We start from the raw sequence: 26726 nt of genomic DNA, 5'->3' as shown, positions 1-26726 counted from the left end.
AGCAAAGTGTCGAGGAAGAGTTCCGTCAGCACGACGGCGTGGTGACGATCTTGATGTTCTAACGTCGCAGGGCTTCGCCTAAGCACCGGTACAATATTATCGAGGATTATGGTGGAGGGGGGCACCGCACACGGCTAAGAGATCAATGATCAATTGTTGTCACTATGGGGTGCCCCCCTGCCCCCGTATATAAAGGAGTGGAGGAGGGGGCCAGCCAAGGAGGGTGGCGCGCCCTAGGGGGGAGTCCAACTCCCACAGGGAGTAGGACTCCCCTTTTTCCTATTAGGAGTAGGAGAGGGAAGGAAGAGGAATGAGGGAGGAAGGAAAGGGGGGCCGGCCCCCCTCCCAATTCGTATTGGGCTTGGGGGGGGGGCGCCCCCTCCCTTGCTCCATTCCCCTCCTTTCCACTAAGGCCCAATAATGCCCATATACCTCCCGGAGGGTTCCGATAACCTCCCGGTCATCCGGTATTGTCCCAATCTCACCTGGAACCTTTCCGGTGTCCAAATATAGTCGTCCAATATATCGATCTTTATGTCTCGACCATTTCGAGACTCCTCGTCAAGTCCGTGATCACATTCGGGACTCCGAACAACCTTCGGTACATCAAAATATATAAACTCATAATGAAACTGTCATCGTAACGTTAAGCGTGCGGACCCTACGGGTTCGAGAACAATGTAGACATGACCGAGACACGTCTCCGGTCAATAACCAATAGCGGAACCTGGATGCTCATATTGGCTCCTACATATTCTACGAAGATCTTTATCGGTCAGACCGCATAACAACATACGTTTGTTCCCTTTGTCATCGGTATGTTACTTGCCCAAGATTCGATCGTCGGTATCTCAATACCTAGTTCAATCTCGTTACCGGCAAGTCTCTTTACTCGTTTTGTAATACATCATCTTGCAACTAACTTATCAGTTGCATTGCTTGCAAGGCTTAAGTGATGTGCATTACCGAGAGGGCCCAGAGATACCTCTCCGACAATCGGAGTGACAAATCCTAATCTCGAAATACGCCAACCCAATATGTACCTTTGGATACACCTGTAGAGCACCTTTATAATCACCCAGTTACGTTGTGACGTTTGGTAGCACACAAAGTGTTCCTCCGGTAAACGGGAGTTGCATAATCTCATAGTCATAGGAACATGTATAAGTTATGAAGAAAGCAACAGCAACATACTAAACGATCGGGTGCTAAGCTAATGGAATGGGTCATGTCAATCACATCATTCTCCTAATGATGTGATCCCGTTAATCAAATGACAACTCATGTCTATGGTTAGGAAACATAACCATATTCGATTAACGAGCTAGTCAAGTAAAGGCATACTAGTGACACTATGTTTGTCTATGTATTCACACAAGTATTATGTTTCCGATTAATACAATTCTAGCATGAATAATAAATATTTATCATGATATAAGGAAATAAATAATAACTTTATTATTGCCTCTAGGGCAAATTTCCTTCAGTCTCCCACTTGCACTAGAGTCAATAATCTAGATTACACAGTAATGATTCTAACACCCATGGAGCCTTGGTGCTGATCATGTTTTGCTCGTGGAAGAGGCTTAGTCAATGGGTCTGCTACATTCAGATCCGTATGTATCTTGCAAATCTCTATGTCTCTCACCAGGACTAGATCCCGGATGGAATTGAAGCGTCTCTTGATGTGCTTGGTTCTCTTAAGAAATCCGGATTCCTTTGCCAAGGCAATTGCACCAGTATTGTCACAAAAGATTTTCATTGGACCCGATGCACTAGGTATGAAACCTAGATCGGATATGAACTCCTTCATCCAGACTCCTTCATTTGCTGCTTCCGAAGCAGCTATGTACTCCGCTTCACATGTAGATCCCGCCACGACGCTTCGTTTAGAACTGCACCAACTGACAGCTCCACCGTTCAATGTAAATACGTATCCGGTTTGCGATTTAGAATCGTCCAGATCAGTGTCAAAGCTTGCATCAACGTAACCATTTACGATGAGCTCTTTGTCACCTCCATATACGAGAAACATATCCTTAGTCCTTTTCAGGTATTTCAGGATGTTCTTGGCCGCTGTCCAGTGATCCACTCCTGGATTACTTTGGTACCTCCCTGCTAGACTTATAGCAAGGCACACATCAGGTCTGGTACACAGCATTGCATACATGATAGAGCCTATGGCTGAAGCATAGGGAACATCTTTCATTTTCTCTCTATCTTCTTCAGTGGTCGGGCATTGAGTCTTACTCAACGTTACACCTTGTAACACAAGCAAGAATCCTTTCTTTGCTTGATCCATTTTGAACTTCTTCAAAACTTTGTCAAGGTATGTGCTTTGTGAAAGTCCAATTAAGCGTCTTGATCTATCTCTATAGATCTTAATGCCCAATATGTAAGCAGCTTCACCGAGGTCTTTCATTGAAAAACTCTTATTCAAGTATCCCTTTATGCTATCCAAAAATTCTATATCATTTCCGATTAGCAATATGTCATCCACATATAATATCAGAAATGCTACAGAGCTCCCACTCACTTTCTTGTAAATACAGACTTCTCCAAAAGTCTGTATAAAACCAAATGCTTTGATCACACTATCAAAATGTTTATTCCAACTCCGAGATGCTTGCACCAGTCCATAAATGGATCGCTGGAGCTTGCACACTTTGTTAGCTCCCTTTGGATCGACAAAACCTTCCGACTGCATCATATACAACTCTTCTTCCAGAAATCCATTCAGGAATGCAGTTTTTACATCCATCTGCCAAATTTCATAATCATAAAATGCGGCAATTGCTAACATGATTCGGACAGACTTAAGCATCGCTGCGGGTGAGAAGGTCTCATCGTAGTCAATCCCTTGAACTTGTCGAAAACCTTTTGCGACAAGTCGAGCTTTGTAGACAGTAACATTACCGTCAGCGTCAATCTTCTTCTTGAAGATCCATTTATTCTCAATTTCTTGCCGATCATTGGGCAAGTCAACCAAAGTCCACACTTTGTTCTCATACATGGATCCCATCTCAGATTTCATGGCTTCAAGCCATTTTGCGGAATCTGGGCTCACCATCGCTTCTTCATAGTTCGTAGGTTCATCATGATCTAGTAGCATGACTTCCAGAACAGGATTACCGTACCACTCTGGTGCGGATCTTACTCTGGTTGATCTACGGGGTTCAGTAGTAACTTGTTCTGAAGTTCCATGATCATCATCATTAGCTTCCTCACTAATTGGTGTAGGTGTCACAGAAACCGGTTTCTGTGATGTACTACTTTCCAATAATGGAGCAGGTAAAGTTACCTCATCAAGTTCTACTTTCCTCCCACTCACTTCTTTTGAGAGAAACTCCTTCTCTAGAAAGGATCCATTCTTAGCAACAAATGTTCTGCCTTCGGATCTGTGATAGAAGGTGTACCCAACAGTCTCCTTCGGGTATCCTATGAAGACACATTTCTCCGATTTGGGTTCGAGCTTATCAGGTTGAAGCTTTTTCACATAAGCATCGCAGCCCCAAACTTTCAGAAATGACAACTTTGGTTTCTTGCCAAACCATAGTTCATAAGGCGCCGTCTCAACGGATTTTGATGGTGCCCTATTTAACGTGAATGCGGCCGTCTCTAAAGCATAACCCCAAAACGATAGTGGTAAATCTGTAAGAGACATCATAGATCACACCATATCAAGTAAAGTACGATTATGACGTTCGGACACACCATTACGCTGTGGTGTTCCGGGTGGCGTGAGTTGCGAAACTATTCCGCATTGTTTCAAATGTAAACCAAACTCGTAACTCAAATATTCTCCTCCACGATCAGATCGTAGAAACTTTATTTTCTTGTTACGATGATTTTCAACTTCACTCTGAAATTCTTTGAACTTTTCAAATGTTCCAGACTTATGTTTCATTAAGTAGATATACCCATATCTGCTTAAATCATCTGTGAAGGTGAGAAAATAACGATATCCGCCACGAGCTTCAACATTCATTGGACCACATACATCTGTATATATGATTTCCAACAAATCTGTTGCTCTCTCCATAGTACCGGAGAACGGCGTTTTAGTCATCTTACCCATGAGGCACGGTTCGCAAGTACCAAGTGATTCATAATCAAGTGGTTCCAAAAGTCCATCAATACGGAGTTTCTTCATGCGCTTTACACCGATATGACCTAAACGGCAGTGCCACAAATAAGTTGCACTATCATTATCAACTCTGCATCTTTTGGTTTCAACATTATGAATATGTGTATCATTACTATCGAGATTCATCAAAAATAGACCACTCTTCAAGGGTGCATGACCATAAAAGATATTACTCATATAAATAGAACAACCATTATTCTCTGATTTAAATGAATAATCATCTCGCATCAAACAAGATCCAGATATAATGTTCATGCTTAACGCTGGCACCAAATAACAATTATTGAGGTCTAATACTAATCCCGATGGTAGATGTAGAGGTAGCGTGCCGACCGCGATCACATCGACTTTGGAACCATTTCCCACGCGCATCGTCACCTCGTCCTTTGCCAGTGTTCGCTTAATCCGTAGTCCCTGTTTCGAGTTGCAAATATTAGCAACAGAACCAGTATCAAATACCCAGGTGCTACTGCGAGCTCTAGTAAGGTACACATCAATAACATGTATATCACATATACCTTTGTTCACCTTGCCATCCTTCTTATCCGCCAAATACTTGGGGCAGTTCCGCTTCCAGTGACCAGTCTGCTTGGAGTAGAAGCACTCAGTTTCAGGCTTAGGTCCAGACTTAGGTTTCTTCTCTTGAGCAGCAACTTGCTTGCTATTCTTCTTGAAGTTCCCCTTCTTCTTCCCCTTGCCCTTTTTCTTGAAACTAGTGGTCTTGTTGACCATCAACACTTGATGCTCCTTCTTGATTTCTACCTCCGCAGCTTTTAGTATTGCGAAGAGCTCGGGAATTGTCTTATCCATCCCTTGCATATTATAGTTCATCACGAAGCTCTTGTAGCTAGGTGGAAGTGATTGGAGAATTCTGTCAATGACGCAATCATCTGGAAGATTAACTCCCAGTTGAATTAAGTGATTATTATACCCAGGCATTTTGAGTATATGCTCACTGAAAGAACTGTTCTCCTCCATCTTGCAGCTATAGAACTTATTGGAGACTTCATATCTCTCAATCCGGGCATTTGCTTGAAATATTAACTTCAACTCCTGGAACATCTCATAAGCTCCATGACGTTCAAAACATTGTTGAAGTCCCGATTCTAAGCCGTAAAGCATGGCACACTGAACTATCGAGTAGTCATCAGCTTTGCTCTGCCAGATGTTCATAACATCTGGTGTTGCTCCAGCAGCAGGCCTGACACCCAGCGGTACTTCTAGGACGTAATTCTTCTGTGCAGCAATGAGGATAATCCTCAAGTTACGGACCCAGACCGTATAATTGCTACCATCATCTTTCAACTTTGCTTTCTCAAGGAACACATTAAAATTCAATGGAACAACAACACGGGCCATCTATCTACAATCAAACATAAACAAGCAAGATACTATCAGGTACTAAGTTCATGATAAATTTAAGTTCAATTAATCATATTACTTAAGAACTCCCACTTAGAAAGACATCCCTCTAATCTTCTAAGTGATCACGTGATCCAAATCAACTAAACCATAACCGATCATCACGTGAAATGGAGTAGTTTTCAATGGTGAACATCACTATGTTGATCATATCTACTATATGATTCACGCTCGACCTTTCGGTCTCAGTGTTCCGAGGCCATATCTGCATATGCTAGGCTCGTCAAGTTTAACCTGAGTATTCTGCGTGTGCAAAACTGGCTTGCACCCATTGTAGATGGACGTAGAGCTTATCACACCCGATCATCATGTGGTGTCTGGGCATGACGAACTTTGGCAACGGTGCATACTCAGGGAGAACACTTTTATCTTGAAATTTAGTGAGAGATCATCTTATAATGCTACCGTTAATCAAAGCAAGATAATATGCATAAAAGATAAACATCACATGCAATCAATATAAGTGATATGATATGGCCATCATCATCTTGTGCTTGTGATCTCCATCTCCAAAGCATCGTCATGATCACCATCGTCACCGGCGCGACACCTTGATCTCCATCGTAGCATGTTGTCGTCTCGCCAATCTTATGCTTCCATGACTATCGCTATCGCTTAGTGCTAAAGTAAAGCATTACAGCGCGATTGCATTGCATACAATAAAGCGACAACCATATGGCTCCTGCCAGTTGCCGATAACTCGGTTACAAAACATGATCATCTCATACAATAAGATTTAGCATCATGTCTTGACCATATCACATCACAACAGGCCCTGCAAAAACAAGTTAGACGTCCTCTACTTTGTTGTTGCAAGTTTTACGTGGCTGCTACGGGCTTAGCAAGAACCGTTCTTACCTACGCATCAAAACCACAACGATAGTTTGTCAAGTTGGTGCTGTTTTAACCTTCGCAAGGACCGGGCGTAGCCACACTCGGTTCAACTAAAGTTGGAGAAACTGACACCAGCCAGCCACCTGTGTGCACAGCACGTCGGTAGAACCAGTCTCGCATAAGCGTACGCGTAATGTCGGTCCGGGCCGCTTCATCCAACAATACCGCCGAACCAAAGTATGACATGCTGGTAAGCAGTATGACTTATATCGCCCACAACTCACTTGTGTTCTACTCGTGCATAACATCAATGCATAAAACCTAGGCTCTGATGCCACTATTGGGGAACGTAGTAATTTCAAAAAATTTCCTACGCACACGCAAGATCATGGTGATGCATAGCAACGAGAGGGGAGAGTGTTGTCTATGTACCCTCGTAGACCGGAAGCGGAAGCGTTAGCACAACGCGGTTGATGTAGTCGTACGTCTTCACGGCCCGACCGATCAAGCACCGAAACTACGACACCTCCGAGTTCTAGCACACGTTCAGCTCGATGACGATCCCCGGACTCCAATCCAGCAAAGTGTCAGGGAAGAGTTCCGTCAGCACGACGGCGTGGTGACGATCTTGATGTTCTACCGTCGCAGGGCTTCGCCTAAGCACCGCTACAATATTATCGAGGATTATGGTGGAGGGGGGCACCGCACACGGCTAAGAGATCAATGATCAATTGTTGTCACTATGGGGTGCCCCCTGCCCCCGTATATAAAGGAGTGGAGGAGGGGGCCGGCCAAGGAGGGTGGCGCGCCCTAGGGGGGAGTCCAACTCCCACAGGGAGTAGGACTCCCCTTTTTCCTATTAGGAGTAGGAGAGGGAAGGAAGAGGAAGGAGGGAGGAAGGAAAGGGGGGCCGGCCCCCCTCCCAATTCGGATTGGCTTGGGGGGGCTCCCTTGCTCCTTTCCCCTCCTTTCAACTAAGGCCCAATAAGGCCCATATACCTCCCGGGGGGTTCCGATAACCTCCCGGTGATCCGATATTGTTCCAATCTCACCCGGAACCTTTCCGGTGTCCAAATATAGTCGTCCAATATATCGATCTTTATGTCTCGACCATTTCGAGACTCCTCGTCAAGTCCGTGATCACATTCGGGACTCCGAACAACCTTCGGTACATCAAAATATATAAACTCATAATGAAACTGTCATCATAACGTTAAGCGTGCGGACCATACGGGTTCGAGAACAATGTAGACATGACTGAGACACGTCTCCGATCAATAACCAATAGCGGAACTTGGATGCTCATATTGGCTCCTACATATTCTACGAAGATCTTTATCGGTCAGACCGCATAACAACATACGTTTGTTCCCTTTGTCATCGGTATGTTACTTGCCCGAGATTCGATCGTCGGTATCTCAATACCTAGTTCAATCTCGTTACCGGCAAGTCTCTTTACTCGTTCTGTAATCATCTTGCAACTAACTTATTAGTTGCATTGCTTGCAAGGCTTAAGTGATGTGCATTACCGAGAGGACCCAAAGATACCTCTCCGACAATCGGAGTGACAAATCCAAATCTCGAAATACGCCAACCCAACATGTACCTTTGGAGACACCTGTAGAGCACCTTTATAATCACCCAGTTACGTTGTGACATTTGGTAGCACACAAAGTGTTCCTCCGGTAAATGGGAGTTGCATAATCTCATAGTCATAGGAACAAGTATAAGTTATGAAGACAGCAATAGCAACATACTAAACAATCGGGTGCTAAGCTAATGGAATGGGTCGTGTCAATCACATCATTCTCCTAATGATGTGATCACGTTAATCAAATGACAACTCATGTCTATGGTTAGGAAACATAACCATCTTCGATTAACGAGCTAGTCAAGTAGAGGCATACTAGTGACACTATTTTTGTCTATGTATTCACACAAGTATTATGTTTCCGATTAATACAATTCTAGCATGAATAATAAACATTTATCATGATATAAGGAAATAAATAATAACTTTATTATTGCCTCTAGGGCATATTTCCTTCAGCATGTCTATGAGAGATTTTGTGATGATGGAGTTCAAAAAAGAATCACCAACGCCACGCATCCCCAAGTTTGAACTGAAAACATTTCTTGACGAGCCATCACTTGCTTGGGAAGCAAATAAATTTTTTCGAGAGCTGGTCAGTGGTCTGGAAATGAAAGAGGTTTACACATCATACTTTCAGGATGTGTGTCCAGAGCCTATTCGTTCGAAAATGATGGAGGAAATAACTGGACTACATGTCCAGGTTGGTGCAAAGAAAGTCAGAACTAGGCGCATGCAGCTTCCACCGCTGCCAGCAAACAAGAAAAAGAATGTAAGTTTCATCTTGGAGCCAACGGTGGTCACAGCAATAGTAGAGGAGCTGCAAGAATTGCGTGCAAAGAAAAAACAGCAAGGGATGGGAGCCATACCAAGGAAGTCAGCTATGAAGAAGATCGGGCAAGTTCCCGTGAAACAGGGGGCATTTGCCCCAAAGCAGCAGCCAACATGTGAACCAATCATAGGAGGAGGAATTCTGTCAGCAAGGGTAGTGTTGCAGCAGTCTGTCGGGGTTGATCCAAGATGCCAGGCAACCATTGTTCAAAATCATGCAACCCAAGACAAAAATGTGGCAAGTCATGTAGTCCCCAAGGCAAGTGACAGCAAACAGAGTCAAACAGTTGAGGAGCAAGCCCTTAGGAAGAAAAGGCAAGTACCAACAAAAACCAGGCAAGTTGTGAACCAACCAAGGCAACAATAGTTGCGTCAGCAGGTGTAGTGTTGCAGCAGTCTTTCGCGGTTGATTCAAGATGTCAGGCAACACTGGATAAGAAACAGACAAATCAGGTAAAAAAAATGAGGCAAGATTTGATAAGAAGGCAATTCACATCAAGCAGGGCCAAGCAACTGAGGAGCAAGCAGGACATGGAATCATGGAGAGGCAGTCAGCTTCAATGGATATTGGTCAAGTTCAGGAGGGAAATGTTGTTAGGACCGCAAAGGAAGGTGATGGGTCTGAAAATGTTAAGTGTCTTTTGGATAAAAAAGACAAGAATGAAGGAAGTTCAAGTGGATCTGAGGAAACTCAAATAGTTCCTAAGGCATCTGTCTTAGTACAACCTCCAGTAAATACGAAACAAGTTGCCCAACCACCCGGAAGCACAACAAACCAGGAGGTTTCGAGGCAACCACTAGGTGATTTGAATGGGCGACAGCAATCATGTTTTCGAGTGACTCAGCCTGTGAAGGTATCGTCACAGTATGTTGGAGTAAATAAGAATGAAGATGTAATCAATCGCCCGTCGCTCACGCAGTTTAATAGCAATGCAGTTCAAAATGATGTTAGAATAAGAAAGAGGGGGGAAGCAACACTACTAGGGAAAACCTTATACACAGAATCTTAGCAGCAGCGCGGTTTAAAAACAAACGCTACTGCTAATTAGCAGTAGCGAGCTTGAGGAAACCGCGCTACTAATAACCTGATAGTAGTAGCGCGGGTTTTTACCCCTCGCTACTACTAAGCGATTTCCACCGTGCTTTCCGGGACCAGCTATAGTAATAGCGCGGTTTATAAATCCACGCTACTACTAAGTCGTTAGTAGTAGCGTGGGTTATAAACCCCCACGCTACCACCTGCATCTGCTCCCACCCCACCAACCATCCCACGCCATGTCTCAAAAAAAAACACTCAACTCCCAATCCAGATCCCCAATCCCGTCTCTGCTCCCACCTCCTCTCCTCCTCTCCCAAGTCCCAACCCGCCATGGAGGGGGAGCCGCCCGCGCAGGCCCCCCCCTCCCCGCGCCGCCACCGCCTACGGCTCGCCCCGTCGTAGGGCGTGGAAGCGGTGCGTCCACTCCGGCCAGCACGACAGCGCCACCTGGGGCCACGCCGCCGCCGCCGACTTCGCGCCCATGCCCAGGATGTGCCGCCTCGTCATGGCCAACTACGCCTCGCCCGACCTCCTCGCTTGCGGCCCCTCCTCCTCGACCCCTCAAACGCCGTGCACCGCCGCACCTACGCCGACACGGGGGGCCGGGTCACGCCCTACCTCGTCTACCTCGACCACGCGCACGCCGACTTCGTGCTCGCGCTGCGCGGCCTCAACCTCGGCCGCGAGTCCGACTACGCGCTGCTCCTCGGCAAGCGCCGCTTCGACGGCGGCTACGTCCACAACGGCCTCCTCCGCGCCGCCGGCTGGGTTCTCGACAGGGAGTGCGACCTGCTCCGGGACCTCGTCGACTGGTACCCCGCCTACACGCTCACCTTCACGGGCCACTCCCTCGGCGCCGGCGTCGCCTCCATGCTCACCATGGTCGTTGTGCTCAACCTCGACAAGCTCGGCAAGGTCGAGAGGGGCCGCACCAGGTGCTACGCCATGACCCCCGCCCGCTGTATGTCGCTCAACCTCGCCGTCAGATACGCCGATGTCATCAACTCCGTCGTGCTGCAGGTGACTCACTGATGACCCAATTGATTTGGTTGCTTGCTTGTCTAAATTTGGTGGTTACAAGTTCAGTTGTAGAGGAATTTGGGTTACATGTAGTATGTCTGAATTTGGGTAACATGTAGCTATCAGGCTGAATTTTGGTGGATACCTGCTCTGCTTCTGAGTAAGATAAACATTGCATTGCAGAATCTAGTATAATGCCTATCTGAATTTTGCTGGGTGCTTCCTTGTTGCTAGAAATTCAGTTGCAGAATTTAGTTACATGCCTATCTGAATTTTGTTGGGTGTAATGCCTATCTGAATCTTTTTAGTTCCAAGTTCTGAACATATGAAGATCCAACATCTAATTTATTTCTCATAGATGAGTGATGGACGATGCAGCGGAGGAGGCATACCGATGGCAGGTTGTAGCAAATCAGGAGGCCGCCGCCGTCGGCGGACGCTGCCGAGTGGAGAAACTACGTGGACGGTGGACGCTGCCGAGTGGAAAAACTACAGCGGACTGGTGAGATAACTGAAATTTCATAACAGCGACTCCATGCATGGTATGTTCCCCTTTTGCCATATTTTACATATGCATCTTATATATTCTTTGAGATCTAAGCCCTTAGAGACAATAGATTCTGATCTTCTGGTCTTTGCCTGCTGATGCTTTTATTATTCAAAGTGGTTCAGTTCCAGTACGTACAGACTAGCCATATTATGACTTGCAGGTTTTTTTTTACTTTTTGTACATTCTCATTTAAGTTTTCTTGCGATAGCACACTAATTAACAGAAAAACCTTATGGCATATGACCTTTTCTATGTGTGACGTATATGTAAAGTTAGTTTTCTCTTAAAAAAATCATCCGTCGATAAGCTGAATTAGAGGGAAATTCATGGAAAATGAACCAGCATACAAACCATAGTAATAATCCCAGTGAACTAGCTCTACAGACTAGCATACATGTTATTTAGAAACAAGGGGTTTGCCATGCTACAACAGATTCCTGACTAAATTTATCTATTCTACTTGGTCTTTTGATTTGAAACATCTATATATTCCTCATAAACATATTGGTTTTGCTACCAGTAGTAGGCGCTTTCTTTGTTCTGCAGCTGGGATTTCAGTAAAAGAAAATGTTTAACCTTCAGTGAATATGCACAGTACCAAGACTTTGTTCTGCAGCTCGCACGCCGCATCCGTGGCGAGAGGGCCTAGGCTGCTCTGCGCGCGTCGTCGTCTTAGCCAGTTGTGTTAGTCGGTGGAAATGCGAGAGGGCCACGCCTCACTAGTAATCTTGTTGATTGCCTCTGAACCTGAATGAACAGCCTTGCTCGTTTAGTTCTGTGTGTCCATATGATTTATGCTTTGCTGTTTTATCCTGTTGTTCCTTTTGGTCCCTGTGACTGTTGCAATCAACTCTCACCTGTACCATGATGCTAACTGGTAAATTAGGACAAGAGATGTTTCTATTTTGCACTGCTCATACTGTACATACTGTGATTCATCTGACGGGTTTCTTGCACCTGCAAATGACAGCGTCATGATGTTGTCAATGGTGTGGCTGAGGCAGAAGGTGTATCCAAATATGATGCAGGTGAAGCTGCTGCAGATCAGAAAGGTGAACACATGTTCGCCTGTATTAAGATATTTTCAGTAATTTAAAGCTGAAATGATATCCTGTAGCGAACTGGGATTATGGTCTGTCTCTTAAACTATCTTTGATCTTGTCCATAATGCTTCCCTGTAGAGCAAAAAGGTTCAACAACCATGAAATCCTAGCTGAGGACGTGCGAGACTGGGATATAGCCAGTGACCGGGGGCAAGGGCAGCGTGCGCAGGTGCTTTCTTTGTTTTCAATCTAATTGTTGTGTGTTATTATCTTGAATACATTTCTCTTTTAATTTATTTTCAATCTTCCAAGCCTGGACATAGTTATTGTATCTTATTATCGTCTTTGGAAGTGGCCGGACCCTTTCGCGAACCCTGCGCAAGGAGGAGCTAACTAACAAGTTTTCACTTTCTCAACTGGGTGCAGGGTGATCGACGAGGACTACTGCGGCCCGATGGGAGTCGTGCTCTTCAACTACTCGGAGGCAGACTTCACCGTGAAGCCCCGCGACCGCATCATACAGATTATCGTCCAGGTGATTGCGACGCAGGAGGTCCCCGGGGTGGAGGACCTCGACGCCACCGTCCGGACGTCACCGAGGTGGAGGACGACGCCACTGTCCGGAGTTCCTCAAGGTGGAGGACCTCGACGCTTTGTACATACATCTAGAGAAGTGGTCTGGTTAGGTTGGTGGTGAAACGCTAGGGAAGGTACCAACCTTTTGATGATGGTTGTGTGTGTCCTCGTGATCTCTTCGAGTTGAGATGTTGAATGTTGCATCCATGAACACTACAAGTGTTAAGATGGTTCTGTGAAATTTATTTTGCACTGGACGTGTCTCTGATCTCCATTCATGAATACTTCATCTATTTTTATTTTTCTTAATTCCTAATTTGCTACTAGTAGCGTTGGAAAAAAAGTGCCCTACTAGTATTTAGGATACTAGTAGCGCTGGTATTGTAGGCACGCTACTACTACTTCATTAGTAGTAGCGCGGGTCTGTAATAGCAGTAGCGTGGGTGGCACACGCTACTACTAACAAATTAGTAGTAACGCGGGTTCCTCCCACGCTACTACTAACTATTAGCTGTAGCGCGATACTAGTAGCGCGGGTACCCGCGCTGCTAGTAGCCATTTTACCCGCGCTTCTAGTAGCCTTTTTCCTAGTAGTGCAAGTCCAGAGACAAAACTGCTAATAGCTAAGGGTAAATTGCCTGTATATGCTACAGAAGTTGCTCAAGTCACTAGCACTCATGTTGAGTCCTTCAAGTTATTTGATGAAATGAAGGAGAACCGTCTGCCATTTCAATTCTACGGGAATTCTATAGCTGCATTGGAAGTTAATGTGTTAGACATAAATGAGCTTTTTGCAAGGTGCACTGATCCAGCAAAGCAGAGTTTACAAAGCAGGCATAGTGATAGGGAGCTACCAGTGCAGGATGCATCAAAGTTTGAAGGGTCACGAAGAGAAAACTTTTCTGAAGAATACTGTCCAACCCCTTCATTTGATCTTGGCATAGATAATCCAGTAAGGAAAGTAGGAGAAGGGGAGAATTGCAATGATTTTTTTGTTTCTAAACCCCGCAATGCACAAGAAACTTCAGGAGCATGGCAGAATATCATAGAAGTTGTTGATGATGACTTTGAATGGGACCTTGGAGCCATCGATGAAGTTTGCGCACAAGCTGAACCAAAGGCAAGGGAGCTAGTTGCAGGCCGTGCAGAAGCAGGAGCTGATCATTTTATGTACAAAACACTAGAAAAAATGCACAAGCTAGAAGAAGAGGGATCAAACAGCAAGCACTATAGTAGAAGTAGCTCAGGAGAGCCAGTCTTACATAAACATGAGAGAAGGATCATCAAGCCTGGACCATGCAAGCGATCTCCATTCATGGACCTCGACGAGAAGAAAGTATTTCACTGCAAAGTTGAAGGCAATAGGCTATATTCATCGGTTATTTTACATGGCAGATTAAACGAAGAAGAATCACCAGACAAAGATACAAGGTATGACGAAACTTTGTTTATGTTTCAAACAGTTTTTCCTGCTGTGTAGTCTTTAGGCAAGTCACCCAACTGTACAATGGCAATTTTAATTTGTAGTACAGGCAACTAAATCAAAAATATATAATATATGCTACCAGTAGGAGGAGGTAGGGGTGGGGGAGGGTGGGGGTGGGGTGGTGTGTTTTTGGATTGGGGGGGAGGTCTTGATCACAAAGAAGATAATGTATTGTCAATCTTATCTTTTTTAATTCTTTTTTTATGTTCTTGTTTTCTTTTGCAGCCCCATTGTCATCAACTACCACGGGTACCATGTTACTGTCAGGGAGCTTGCAAATTCAATGAGAAAAGAAGGATTCCTATTGTCTCACATTGTTCAAATTGGCATTTTGTCGATTATAATGAACTTGCCACCAAACTCGAAGAAGGTGCTTATGCCCCTTAAGTTCTCGGTAAGAAAAGGAAAAATGTACCATCACCTTGCCAATGTACATTTTCTTTTCATTGCACACATGCCATTCGTTACTTGGATCATTCATTTTTTTCATACACTTCTGTTGAAATCCTTTTTTCAGATAAGGATGCAACAGATGGACTGCTTTGATAGTAAAGAGATTGCATCGAAATTCAACAAATCCAACCGCTTGGACCGCAAAGACATGGTCAGTTTCTCTCACTACATCTCTATTGGGTGTGTGCACATTAATTGCACTTCTTACACAATTATTATTTTCTAGTAGTTGCCTTATAGGAATGTCATAGTTTGTTCGACATCTTACAACTTTTTTTCAGAAACAATTGTGTCCATCAGAAATCATTAGCATTTTTTTCCTCGTGCACAATGATAGAAGTTACAGATATGCATATGGAAGCTGATTTTTTTTGAGTGAACATGTTCCATAATTGTTTTTTATCCCCCAAAGTTGCTTGCATAACATCATTAAGTTGCCTGCACAACAAACTTAAGTTGCTTGCATAGCACATCCCCTCATCATAATTGCTTTTTTGAGCAAGTCTCTTACTGTTTGAGGAAGTCTCTTACTGTTTTTGAACAACTCTGTTACTATGTTTTGAGCAAGACTGTTAATGTTTTTTGAGCAACTCTGTTCATATGTTTTGAGCAAGTCTCTTACTATTTTTTAGCAAGCATGTTACTATGTTTCAGCAAGTCTCATACATCATGTTACAGATATGCATATGGAAGCTGATTTTTTTAGTGAACATGTTCCATCATTGTTTTTTTATCCCCCAAAGTTGCTTGCATAACATCATTCAGTTGCTTGAACAACACCCTTTTTAAGTTTCTTGCATAACACATCCCCTCATCATAATTACTTTTTCACTCCCCCCCTCCCCAAGTTGCTTGCATAACATCTTTTTTAAGTTGCCTCCATGCATGATAGCAGTTACACACATACAAACCAGAATCGTAACTCTAGTAACGAGAACCAACACATTTTTCTTCAACTATCTAACATCCTTTTTTGTCTGGTCATCATTTACGCAGATCATGTTTCCTGTTTTAGAGAACATCGAGCCTTCAAAGCCAGTCATAGGGAACCATTATTGGGTTTTCAATGTCAATATAAGAGACCGAAGGTTCGAGGTACATGATTCATGGAGAACTCTTGAATCCCCATCACTTGATAGGTGTGCAAGGGCCATAGTTGCAAGCTTCCGTAGTCTACGGGAACTGCACTACCCCAAGTCACATGTTGTCCTGGACAACTTCGGGCTTGTCAACATTGATGTTCCAAAGCAAAATAATGAGTAAGTGCCCATAAGCCCCTAGATCTTTTTTCCCACAAGTATGAACATGCCAATAAGTCAATAAAAATGTTTAACTTACGGCTCGTGTTTCTGTGAAACATTTTTTGTTTGTATAGTGTTGACTGCGGGGTTTATGCTCTTACATTTGCCAATGGATGGGAGGCAAGGAACGTTCCAAGTGTTACACCTGATGATATCCCAAACATCAGGAAGCAGCTTACTATTCAATGGGTTGACAGCATTCACAACAAGGCACCATGGAAAGACGTCCTCAAATTAACATAGGTTAGTTTTTTACCTCAATGTTTTTGCTATTTAAATCTTTTTTTAATTTGCATGAACTCCTCAATTTCTCTGTGGTTTTTTAATAGCCTTAAGAAGTAGTTACCTTGTATTAACTTGCAACAAAACCATAGGGTGGTCGCTTTTTGAAACTGATTTTTCTGCCAAAAAATGAAAAATTGGAATTTATCCTTTTATTCTTATGTTAAGGCACTTCGGGTATCTTCGGGTAGTTTATTTAGACAGAAACATGGCTTAGTTGCACAAAGCGACACAACATGAGTTAGTTGCATAGTTTTATCATGCAACTTGCAAAAATAGGTTTTAGGAGTTGCCTGCACATGGATCAAATGATACAAAAATAACTCGCATAGGAGTTGCTTGTAGTTAAAGGAGACAAGCCCCTAATTGCCAAAATAAAAGGCAGAGGTTGAACTTCAAAAAGAACCTTTCTCCCATTAAGACATCATAACCATAGAATCTTAGATAGATAACAGGTAGGCTAAGGTAAGTCATAGACATAAAAAGTAGTAACATCCCATTCATAAACAAAAAATTCATTCCCACACACGCGTTCTACCAGCATTCTTTCTTTGCAGAATCTTATACCCAAATATTTGCCAAAATTGCCCAATGTCCATCAAACCAATCTCGTCTTGCATAGTGCTGAATTGTGGTCTGTAGAACTACAATAACTGCACTTGTTTTTCCTCTTGGGGTGCAGCTCTAGAGCTGATTGAATTCTCCGTTGCGTCGCTCTTCCTTTTGTTCTCGATTTTGGAGGGTCTCTAGGAATGGTAGGGTCTGCCGTGGGAGTAGGATAAACAAGATCAGGATCAAGTACAGGAGCACCTTCAGGAATGGCAGGTTCTTTGCCCCGTGACACAACCCCTAGCTGCACGCGTTCATCACTGGTAGTTTGTGGAGAAGGAACCAACAGCGGGTCTACATTTTGTCGGGAAAATGTTGGGCGTATGGCATATTGTCCAGAACCACTAGGAGAGTTCAATGTTTGCGGGGCAGTCCATGCCATTAGCCCACCAGTAGTAGTACTTGTGTTTGGCGGCAGATACACAATTGCTGGTGGCCTGTGTTGTTGTGCATACCCTCTGGGATCCCTGGGCCGTTGTTCAGTTCGGGCAGGATGTGTGGCAGGAGAGAGGGCTTCTGGAGCAAGGTCTCTGTTTTGCAGAGTAGGATCTCTAGGTTGCAGTATGGGCCCCCGGGGTTGAGGAACACACATCCTTGTTGCTTGTGCAGGCATCCTGGGTGCAGGCATTCTCGATGGAGGTGGAGGGCGCCAACTTGCTGGCACAGGGCCGTAGTGTACTGGAGTGGGGCCTTTTTGAAATGGTGCAGTTGTTGAAGATGCTTGCTCATGCAGAGCAGTGTTAGGGCTAGGAACTTTCGTTGTGGCACTTTTTTGATGCGGTGCAGAAGTAGGCTGTTGAGTTCTTGGACCAGGTGGTGCTTGCACAGGCCCATTAGGTGGTGGTGCAGGTCGATTAGCCTTGTGACTACTTGACGTAGTAGGGTTACCACTTCCTGGCGGTACTGAAGAACTAGGCGGCGGTGGAGGCCCCCCAGGGTTGCTGCTAGATGATGCCGCTGTCTTTTTTTCCTTGACAACTTCAGGTTTTTAATTTCTTGTCGTGCTGCATGCATATGTTTCTTTACAATGTCTGTAGCAGCATCAGATGCGCTAGCTCCGCGGGCAAGATTGGCAAAATCCATTTGCATGTTTGCAAGCCGAATCTCTTTCTTTGACTGTTCTGGCAACTCATCGGGCTCATGATCAGGAGCAGGTGGTGCATCAGGTATTGCCAATGGAGTCCATCTGCGAATGATGTACTTCTCAGGGATTTTATTGACACCCAGTTGCGTGAAAACTTTCAAAATATGGCAACAAAGCATGCCATCCCTGTCCATTTTGCAACATTCACATCTATGGTCTTCAGCTCTTGGTTCACATGTCACGTAGTAGCTTCTAGATCCATACTTCGCAACCCACTCCTGGTTGGTGTAAATTTCATACAAGTTAGAACCATGAGGCCGTACATTGTACCTCGCAATCAATGCAAACTCTGTTCGAAACTTAACATACAAGTCCCTGGTGTACGCCTCATAAGCTTGCTTCTCAATGGGGTAAGACGACCATAGTTCAGTCTGCAAATGCTCTGTTCTATAGTCTTTGGCACCTTCTCGCACTAGTATGTGGGTTTGAATTTTTTGTTACTGATTCACAAAGTTCAAGATTGATTTATGTGGGTTCACATATCGCTTAAGGACAGCGTTGAACCCCTCACTGCGCTGGGTTGATTGCAAGAAAGGGAAGAACTGGTGCTTGAAGTAACAAGGAACCCACGTTGCCCGTTAGTTATATAGATTCTCAAAGTGGGTGTCAAGCATACCCTCATACTTCAACAACAGAGCATTCCATCCTGTCTCAAACTCCTCTGGTGTCATGCTAAAGTCAACACATTCATTGAAATCACGTGACAAACCAGGGTTTCGCGCCAACATTGTTCCAAGCTTCTCTTGTGCCTTCTTCATTATATGCCAACGGCAACAACGATGCACACTTGTAGGAAACATCTTTTTAATTGATTGTGCCATCGCAATGTCTTGATCAGTTATGATGTTGGTTGGTGCTATACCATTCATTGCCTCAAGGAACGTCTCAAACAACCAATCAAAGCTCGATGCCATTTCTTGCCTAACAAAGCCGCAGCCCAACATGAACGACTGCCCGTGTCTATTAATTCCAATAAATGGGGCAAACGGCATGTTGTACATGTTAGTCATGTATGTAGTGTCGAACGAGATGCAATCGTGGTAAGCCTCGACATAAGCTTTCCTAGCTGCACCGTCAACCCAAAAACTGTTCTCCACCCTGTCCTCCTCATCATACTTTATCTTATAAAAGAAGTCTGGATCATCTTTTTGTTGATCTTTGAAGTAGGCAATTGTCTCAATCATATCTCCTTCTTTGGTGGCATCTTTGTTTAACATTGTCTTCAGGTTTGTAATGTGCTTAGTACCATAGGGGACGATCAGCTCTGTGCCATAGAAGTCTGACATAATATGCATCATACGCCCTGAAAAGCAGTTTATAAAAAATCATTTTCATAAAGTAACAGATTTTTATGCATGGCACTGAGAAGTAGTTTATAGGCAGCAATTCAGACACACAAAAACATGTGAAAATGCGCAGGCAAGCCCAGGACATGGTTTGAGCAAGTACTAACTTATGGTCAAGCAAGTAGTACAACTAGACTAATATATGTGCACACACAAACCATTTTGATTGTTCAGGGAAAGTTCTACTTGTTTTTTTTCACACAACCTAATACATGAAAAGTGTGCAACAAGTGCAGGCAAGTTGAGGACATGTTTTGAGCAACTGCTAACACCTGGGCAAGCAACTAGCACAACAAGACTAATTAGTTCCTACTAACATATCATTTTAGCGTCAAGGGGAATGAATGCTTACAAGCACAGGCATTGTGCCCTTCACTTTGAGCAAGTACTAACAGTAAACCTCCAACTTTGCTCAGCAAAACTAATCTAGTTTAGGACCATGTTTTCGAGCAACTACCAAACTCATGGTCAAGCAAATTTCTCAACAAAACTAACCTAATCAACCCCGAGCAGTAACAACGGAAACATCAAAAAACAGTAAAGGAGCAGAGACTTGAATCACTTAACACGTTTTAGGGCACGAGCCAAATACCACGCTTAAAAAGACCAGCAGGCAAGCATAAAATTGGTGTTCAGCAACTTAGACAAAAAACACAGGCAAGCTAGTGATCATTTTTTCACCTGTTGTTAAATTCCAGTTGTGAAGATGTGTTAGGAATGCCCTTTCTTCTGGAGGTATCCCTTGGTGCGATCGCAAGTACTTCTTCAAAGATGGCTTGTCTACTAACTTATGGTTATGCTCACCAACATAGTACACCACCTCCCAACGACCATCTACTAGTTTCACCACCATCTTGGCCTTGCAACCAGTTTGAATTATTTTATCTCGCTTTCGTTTCTTGCTTTTCTTTTTTAACTTACTTTCATCATCAAGAAAGACAATATCATCATCTTCGTCAACATGTTCTGCCTTATCAATAATTTTGTCTAGGACAGGGGGCTTTTCTGCACCTCCATCGTCCTCTGTAGGTTTTCGAAACTTTTTGCAAACAAATTGCTGCTTTACCAACATACGAGTGTCGCCAGCTCCTTGTTGTATTCATTTTGATGGAAAACTCAAGCTGCAGAGCATACATATTGTAGTGCTCCTTTGCACCTTCCAAAGTGTCAAACCTCATCCCCACGTAAGGTTCCTTGGGCTGTGACCATGCCTCGTCATCGTTCTCACCAACCAAGCCTGCCAAACTGTTTCCAACAGTCCCACCTGTTCCACCTGCGGTGTTAGTGTCAACAAGCGTGTGTTCATCCGTCTCTGTTGCTGCCACTGGATGTGTAGTTGCTTCGCCTGTTGCACCCATATCTGTAGGCATAGTTTGCACCACATGTGTCGAAGCATTGTGTGCAGCGACAGGGTTGGGAGATTCAGCCACAAACTCAGCATTGTCAGCTCCACCAAGTGGGATGCTCTGTTGTGTGCAATATAAAGGATGAAGTATATTCATGTCATGAACAAAGGCAAACTCTGGCATATTTTCCTCTGGTACTTCATTTAGGTCAATCATATTTCCAAACCTGCATTTTTTAACACCATGAAAAGATATCTAAGAAGAGGCAAGCAGTTAATACTTTTTTTAAAATGGGGACAAGCACTATATAATCTTTTGCATGAAAGTTTTGTGCTACAACATTTTTGTCTAATCTTTTTTTAATCATTGGCAGACATCAAATCACCAGGTTGAAGCAAACAAATGAAGCACAAGTCATCGGTTGCATTGGGAAGCTTCTTATTCAAAGAGTGTATTCATCATGCAAATATCAGCAAATATCATGAAGAATGCAATGGGATACTTCTACTTTAGTTGAAAGTAATCTAAGAATAGGAGCAGCATCACTACTTTAGTTGAGTGACATGGTCTGTCATGTTCATTAGTATCACTTTTATTACTGTATCTTATGGCAAGATTTACCTCCTACTAGGACCTGTTTTTAAATTTTGTGTGTTTTTGCTCTCTTTTTTCTTACTTCATAATGCTGGAGCATAGCACAGATTTGTCCCAGATTTTTTGTTCTTGCATATCTTTTTTATACCAGGATGCACATTCCATTTTCCAATGGAGAATAATGGTTGGAGCTCCACCCATCCTCCCGATTAACATCCAGCAATGAAGCATTTTCGCTCCACACCGAACCTTCTATAGGTAAGTTGACTTATGTATGTAGCATCATTATTTTTTCATGATCAAATATCTTCGTAAGGTCCAAATGTCTTTTAGAAGTTTTTGCTTGTCTGTTATGATGCATTTTGCCCCATGATAGTATGGAAGTTGCCATGTTTTTTGTGTGCAAGTAGATGAAGTAACTCTTCATCCTGTTCATGTAGCACCACCATTTTTTGATATGAACTGTTTTGCATTTTTGCCAAAAACTTTTCATGTAAGTTGCTATGCTTTTTTGTTCAAGTACATAAAGTTTTCTTTTAAAAATGTAGCAACTAGAAAATCTGAAGGTTTTCAACAGTCAAATTTTGTTTTTTTTCTCATACACACTTTTTTACGTTCATACAAGCAGGTACACCACAGACATCATATCTCCAAGAACATTCAATAAGCAAGTTACATGGAATCTACCACATTGAACAAAGTAGGTGAGAAAACTGATCTACAATTAAAACATCAAAGCATCATACATTTTATAAGCAACTTAGGTTACTAAAGTAGTGATGCTGCAACCACATTTAGGAGTTTTTGCATCTTAGGTTACTTTCAAGTTTTTACTCATGACTTGCCTGCCTATTTGTGTTTGCAGTTGCCTAAACAATGCATATAAGTTGCCACTTATAAGTTGCTAACAAAAACTGCACAGCTTATTAGTTCAACAGTACCAAGTTTTTACACATGACTTGCCTGCCAATTGTGTTGCAGTTTCCTAAACAATGCATAAAGTAGTGATGTTGCAACCACATTTAGGAGTTTTTGCATCTTAGGTTACTTTCAAGTTTTTGTTCATACAAGTATTGTTTTTCTCTTGAAATCAACACCCATCTGCTTAAAACCATCTTTTTTTTGCTTATGCCTAGCTTTTTATGATATGCACTTTAGCTGTTCCACAGACATGCTAACAAAACTGCACAGCTTATTAGTTCAACAGTACCAAGTTTTTACACACTTCCCTGCCAATTGTGTTGTAGTTGCCTAAACAATGCATATAAGTTTCCACTTATAAGTTGCTAACAAAAACTGCACAGCTTATTATTCAACAGTACCAAGTTTTTACACATGATTTGCCTACCAATTGTGTTGCAGTTGCCTAAACAATGCATATAAGTTGCCACTTATAAGTTGCTAACAAAAACTGCACAGCTTATTAGTTCAACAGTACCAAGTTTTTACACATGACTTGCGTGCCAATTGTGTTGCAGTTGCCTAAACAATGCATATAAGTTGCCACTTTTTTAATACAAACCTTTTTCGTAGGCTAAAAGCATGTAGTGATTAAGAGCATCTCAAATGTAGTAGTTATATTGCATTATGTATGTCAACACCATCATTTCTCACGATGAATAACTTGGATTTCCAAGGTTCTAAGACTTGCTTGCCTGTCACTTGTGCATTTGCCCAAAATAGCATGAAAGTTGTTTGTTTTGTTTACATCAAGTAGACGAAGCATCTAGTGATTAAGAGAACCTGAAGAACAGTAGATTAGATGGCTTTTTTACAGAGGTGTTTATATGTTCTTGTACAAAGAGGGACTTATATGTAGTGGCAGACAATTTGGCTTTTTCGAATACTGATGAGAAACAGCAAAATCAAGCGAAAGGAGGTGAGAGATCTGACCACTAAAATTGCAGCCCTGCCCTTTTTCTCTTGTTTTTCCCTTCTCAGATCAGAGAAGATTTAATAGGAGAAGCAACTAATCAAGACAGCAGTGCAGGTCATCTCAAGGTTTTCTTGCCGCCATTACAAGGGATCTGAAGGTATAATGGATCTTGTTGGAGCGTGGGCAAGAAATCTGTGCCTTACTTGGGGTAGAAGAAGATGGCTGGGTGGGGTAGGTAATGGAGCTGGAAGCAACCGACGGGTGCAAGGAACGAGGGAGGAAGAGCATGTGACGAGGGGACCAATAGATATCACGTGGAGGGGGGTTGGTTGGGTCGGGACGAAGGAACTGGTGGCTGGTGGCCGGTGGGCTATGGGCTGTACTAGGGGGGACAGGAAATTACCTTATTTGGCTGGGCCACCACGAAACGCTATGCGTCCATTTTATTTTCATGTCGATAATGATATCTGGTTTCTTAACTGAAGAGCTAGTACGCTAGACTTGGACACACGGAGATTGCCTGCCTTTTTTGTTGAAACGGAGGAATGCCCCGGCCTCTACATTTCTTGATATACACAGCTATATTATCCAAAATCCAGATTCCATACAAGGTCTCAAAAAGTCTTACATATCACAAAAAAAATAAACTATGCCACAACCGATGAAAATAGATGAGGTTGTCGACCTGCCAGTGGTTTACTCTTTGTTGCGTCGTTAACTGTGCGCCAAGTATATCACTGCTCGTGCAAGGCTTGTCTATAGATGCGGCTGGGTATGGTATGATGCTAGATCTGTCGTCGTTTGACTTTTGCATGTTAGTTACAATCAAGCCAGCGCGATGTCGATTCGACCGAGAAACGCTACCAGATTGCCGTGGCGTGGTTAGCAGCAAAAACCAGATACTACAAAGGAGCTGAACTTTTTGATCCCGTGCTAATTATTGGAGCTGTCTTGGCATGGTGGATTTTGTTAGCCAGCTTCATGGTATACTATCACTAGTTTTGCTGCCCCGCCATATCGATGGATCTCGAGATGTGAGCTTTTGAAGAGCACCCACTCTTGGGGCATGTTTGGTTGTCTGCATATGGACCACGCAGAAAGAAAGTGGTCCGTTTGGTTGCCTGTGTTTATTGTGGCCCGCATGCATGGCACGAAATGCACACTTGAGCATGTCTCGTTGGAAACGCTCAGATCGGCAGTTTCTAGCGAGCCTGGCTGAGGCGAGCACACATGATGAGCCACTTGCACGAGGGGAGATGAGAGGGATACGAGCTGGTATCTAGCGTGTGCGTTCTTATCTTCTCCTACCTCCCGTAACCTTCACTCTAATTATGTTCTTTCTATCCCCTTCTGATCTACACAATGGTGCTTCGATTTGAAGTAAGCTCTACACGAAAAAGATGCACCTTGAAGCTACAATTTCATTCAGGCGATCGGTTTATAGTTTCGTCGGCCGTAAGTTCTTAATTTCGTCTTCCCGTTTGAAGCTATTCTGAACGAATTTTGTCAGATTTGTCGCGCACGATTGATCGTTTGAAATTTCCTTTCACCAGTAGCCTAATCTCGCTGTTCCGCACAACATTCGTGTTGTAAATTTTTCGTTTCAACGATCGTAGCTTCATCTGTCTTTGAACAGCAACCTACTGCGCTGCCGCCGCCATGTCGAGCTCATGTGTCCTCTGCTCAGAGCCCTCCTAATCGTCCCTCTTGACGCCGACGCCCTTCCCCTTGATCTCCTTGCTCACGTCCTACTACACTAGAGTCGTTTCCAGCGTCGATCATCTCGGCCTTCTCTCTCGTCCACTGCACTGACGATATCATGGCGCGAGCACTGCATTCTCCTCCTCTGTCGACTGTCTTTGTACGAGCACCACAACTAGTTCGCCGATGGTGTCGCTCGCCGTGCCGCCGACGGGTCGCTCAACCACGACTCCATGCTTGTCATGTCGGACATAGCGCCACGGCCACTATCGATCGTAGTTGCCACTGTCCGGCGCACACTGCATTTCTGCTCCCCCTCCCTCTGCTAGCTCTTAACCCTGTGTGCCAAGTGCAAGTGCTAGCTCTTAATCATACCTCATGCGTGCAATCAAACACCGTGTTCATGTGCCGCTTGGGCCAATGCAGGCAATCAAACAAAGCGCACTTGCGTATTACCAAATGCAGGGACCCTAGATGCAGGCAACCAAACAACTTGCAGATGACACATTTGGGGCTGTTTTTGCTCAACCAGATTGGATTGAGATGTGTATGTTCACTACTGTAACCAAACACACCCTTGATGTTTTGGAAAGAAATTTCGCAGGTGCACAACATCTGCACTACTTTTTTTTAAAGATCCAGCAAAATGCTGGCTTGATTCGATTTAGCAGGAAGCAGCGGAAGAACAACATGATGAAGATCCGAAGATCAAAAGAAAAAGAAACGACAGCTCCATTAGCTGCCGAGCTACCCATCACAGACAACACGACTACAAAGTAAAAAAGGGCCTGTCCTAGGCTAAGCATCACTGCCGTGTCTCTTGACCAACGCCGGTATCCTCCGAAGACAGCAGCAGCTTCAACTGAGACTTTCTTTGTCAATGCACCATCCACCCTTGAAGTAGAGTGCAGGCAGATGGCGGAACTCGATCGGTCCCAGAAAAAGCTTCGTCTTGGACTTATCAGCGATGGCGTACATTGCGCCTGGAGCTTCACCAAAAACAGCAGCGAGCACCGGAAGAGCGCCACATAGAACCTCCAAGCAGTGTCTCAAAAAACGTGATGCTTCCAACAGAGGAACGACGACGGAGACGTCGCCATCACACCGATCCAACTCCGGGCCTAGGCTTTCGCCCGGAGACACTACCAACCAAGCCTGAGGAAGATGCCGACACACCTCGGTGGCGCCTCCAAGGAGGAAAATGACACCCTCAGGCGCCATCCGCACCGACTCTTGTTGTGCAGGACTTTTGTCTGTATCGTCGCACACCTTCGCTCAAGCCCTTCGGAGCTCGTCCATGTCGTCTCACACCGCCACCGCCACAGCCACAGCACCTTGTTGTTGAAGCCGTGAAGGCATGGTCCACCTCCCCACGGCGAGCATGCAGAGGCCAAATCGGGCCCTGCATCCCGCATCTACCACGGCTGGAGCCTCCCTGCTCCAGCAAGCGCAGCCCTCCCAGATCCAGCGTGGCCCATCAGTGCCCTCGACGCCCTCCACGCGCCGCCCGGTGCAGTGCAGACGCCGCCCTCCAT

The 26726-nt window shown here is 44.1% G+C and overlaps 1 long non-coding RNA gene and 3 pseudogenes across 1 annotated transcript; 2 read left to right on the top strand and 2 right to left on the bottom strand.

The window, feature by feature from the left end:
- The first annotated feature begins 9364 nt into the window (after positions 1 to 9364).
- LOC125518467 (uncharacterized) lies at positions 9365 to 10896 on the top strand (annotated as a pseudogene).
- A 1484-nt stretch (positions 10897 to 12380) lies between these two features.
- On the top strand, positions 12381 to 12942 carry LOC147958408 (uncharacterized). Its single transcript, XR_015612100.1, has 3 exons — positions 12381 to 12486; positions 12616 to 12706; positions 12904 to 12942. It is a non-coding gene; the product is annotated as an uncharacterized LOC147958408 (long non-coding RNA).
- Positions 12943 to 17173: 4231 nt separating this feature from the next.
- LOC147958407 (uncharacterized) lies at positions 17174 to 19470 on the bottom strand (annotated as a pseudogene).
- Positions 19471 to 20351: 881 nt separating this feature from the next.
- Positions 20352 to 26169, bottom strand: LOC147958406 (uncharacterized; annotated as a pseudogene).
- Between the last annotated feature and the right edge of the window lie 557 nt (positions 26170 to 26726).

Source organism: Triticum urartu, chromosome 7A, assembly GCF_056163025.1.
Source record: "Triticum urartu cultivar PI428250 chromosome 7A, HENAU_Tu73, whole genome shotgun sequence".
Classification (NCBI taxonomy): domain Eukaryota; kingdom Viridiplantae; phylum Streptophyta; class Magnoliopsida; order Poales; family Poaceae; genus Triticum; species Triticum urartu.
This window is presented reverse-complemented; position numbering and strand designations above follow the sequence as displayed.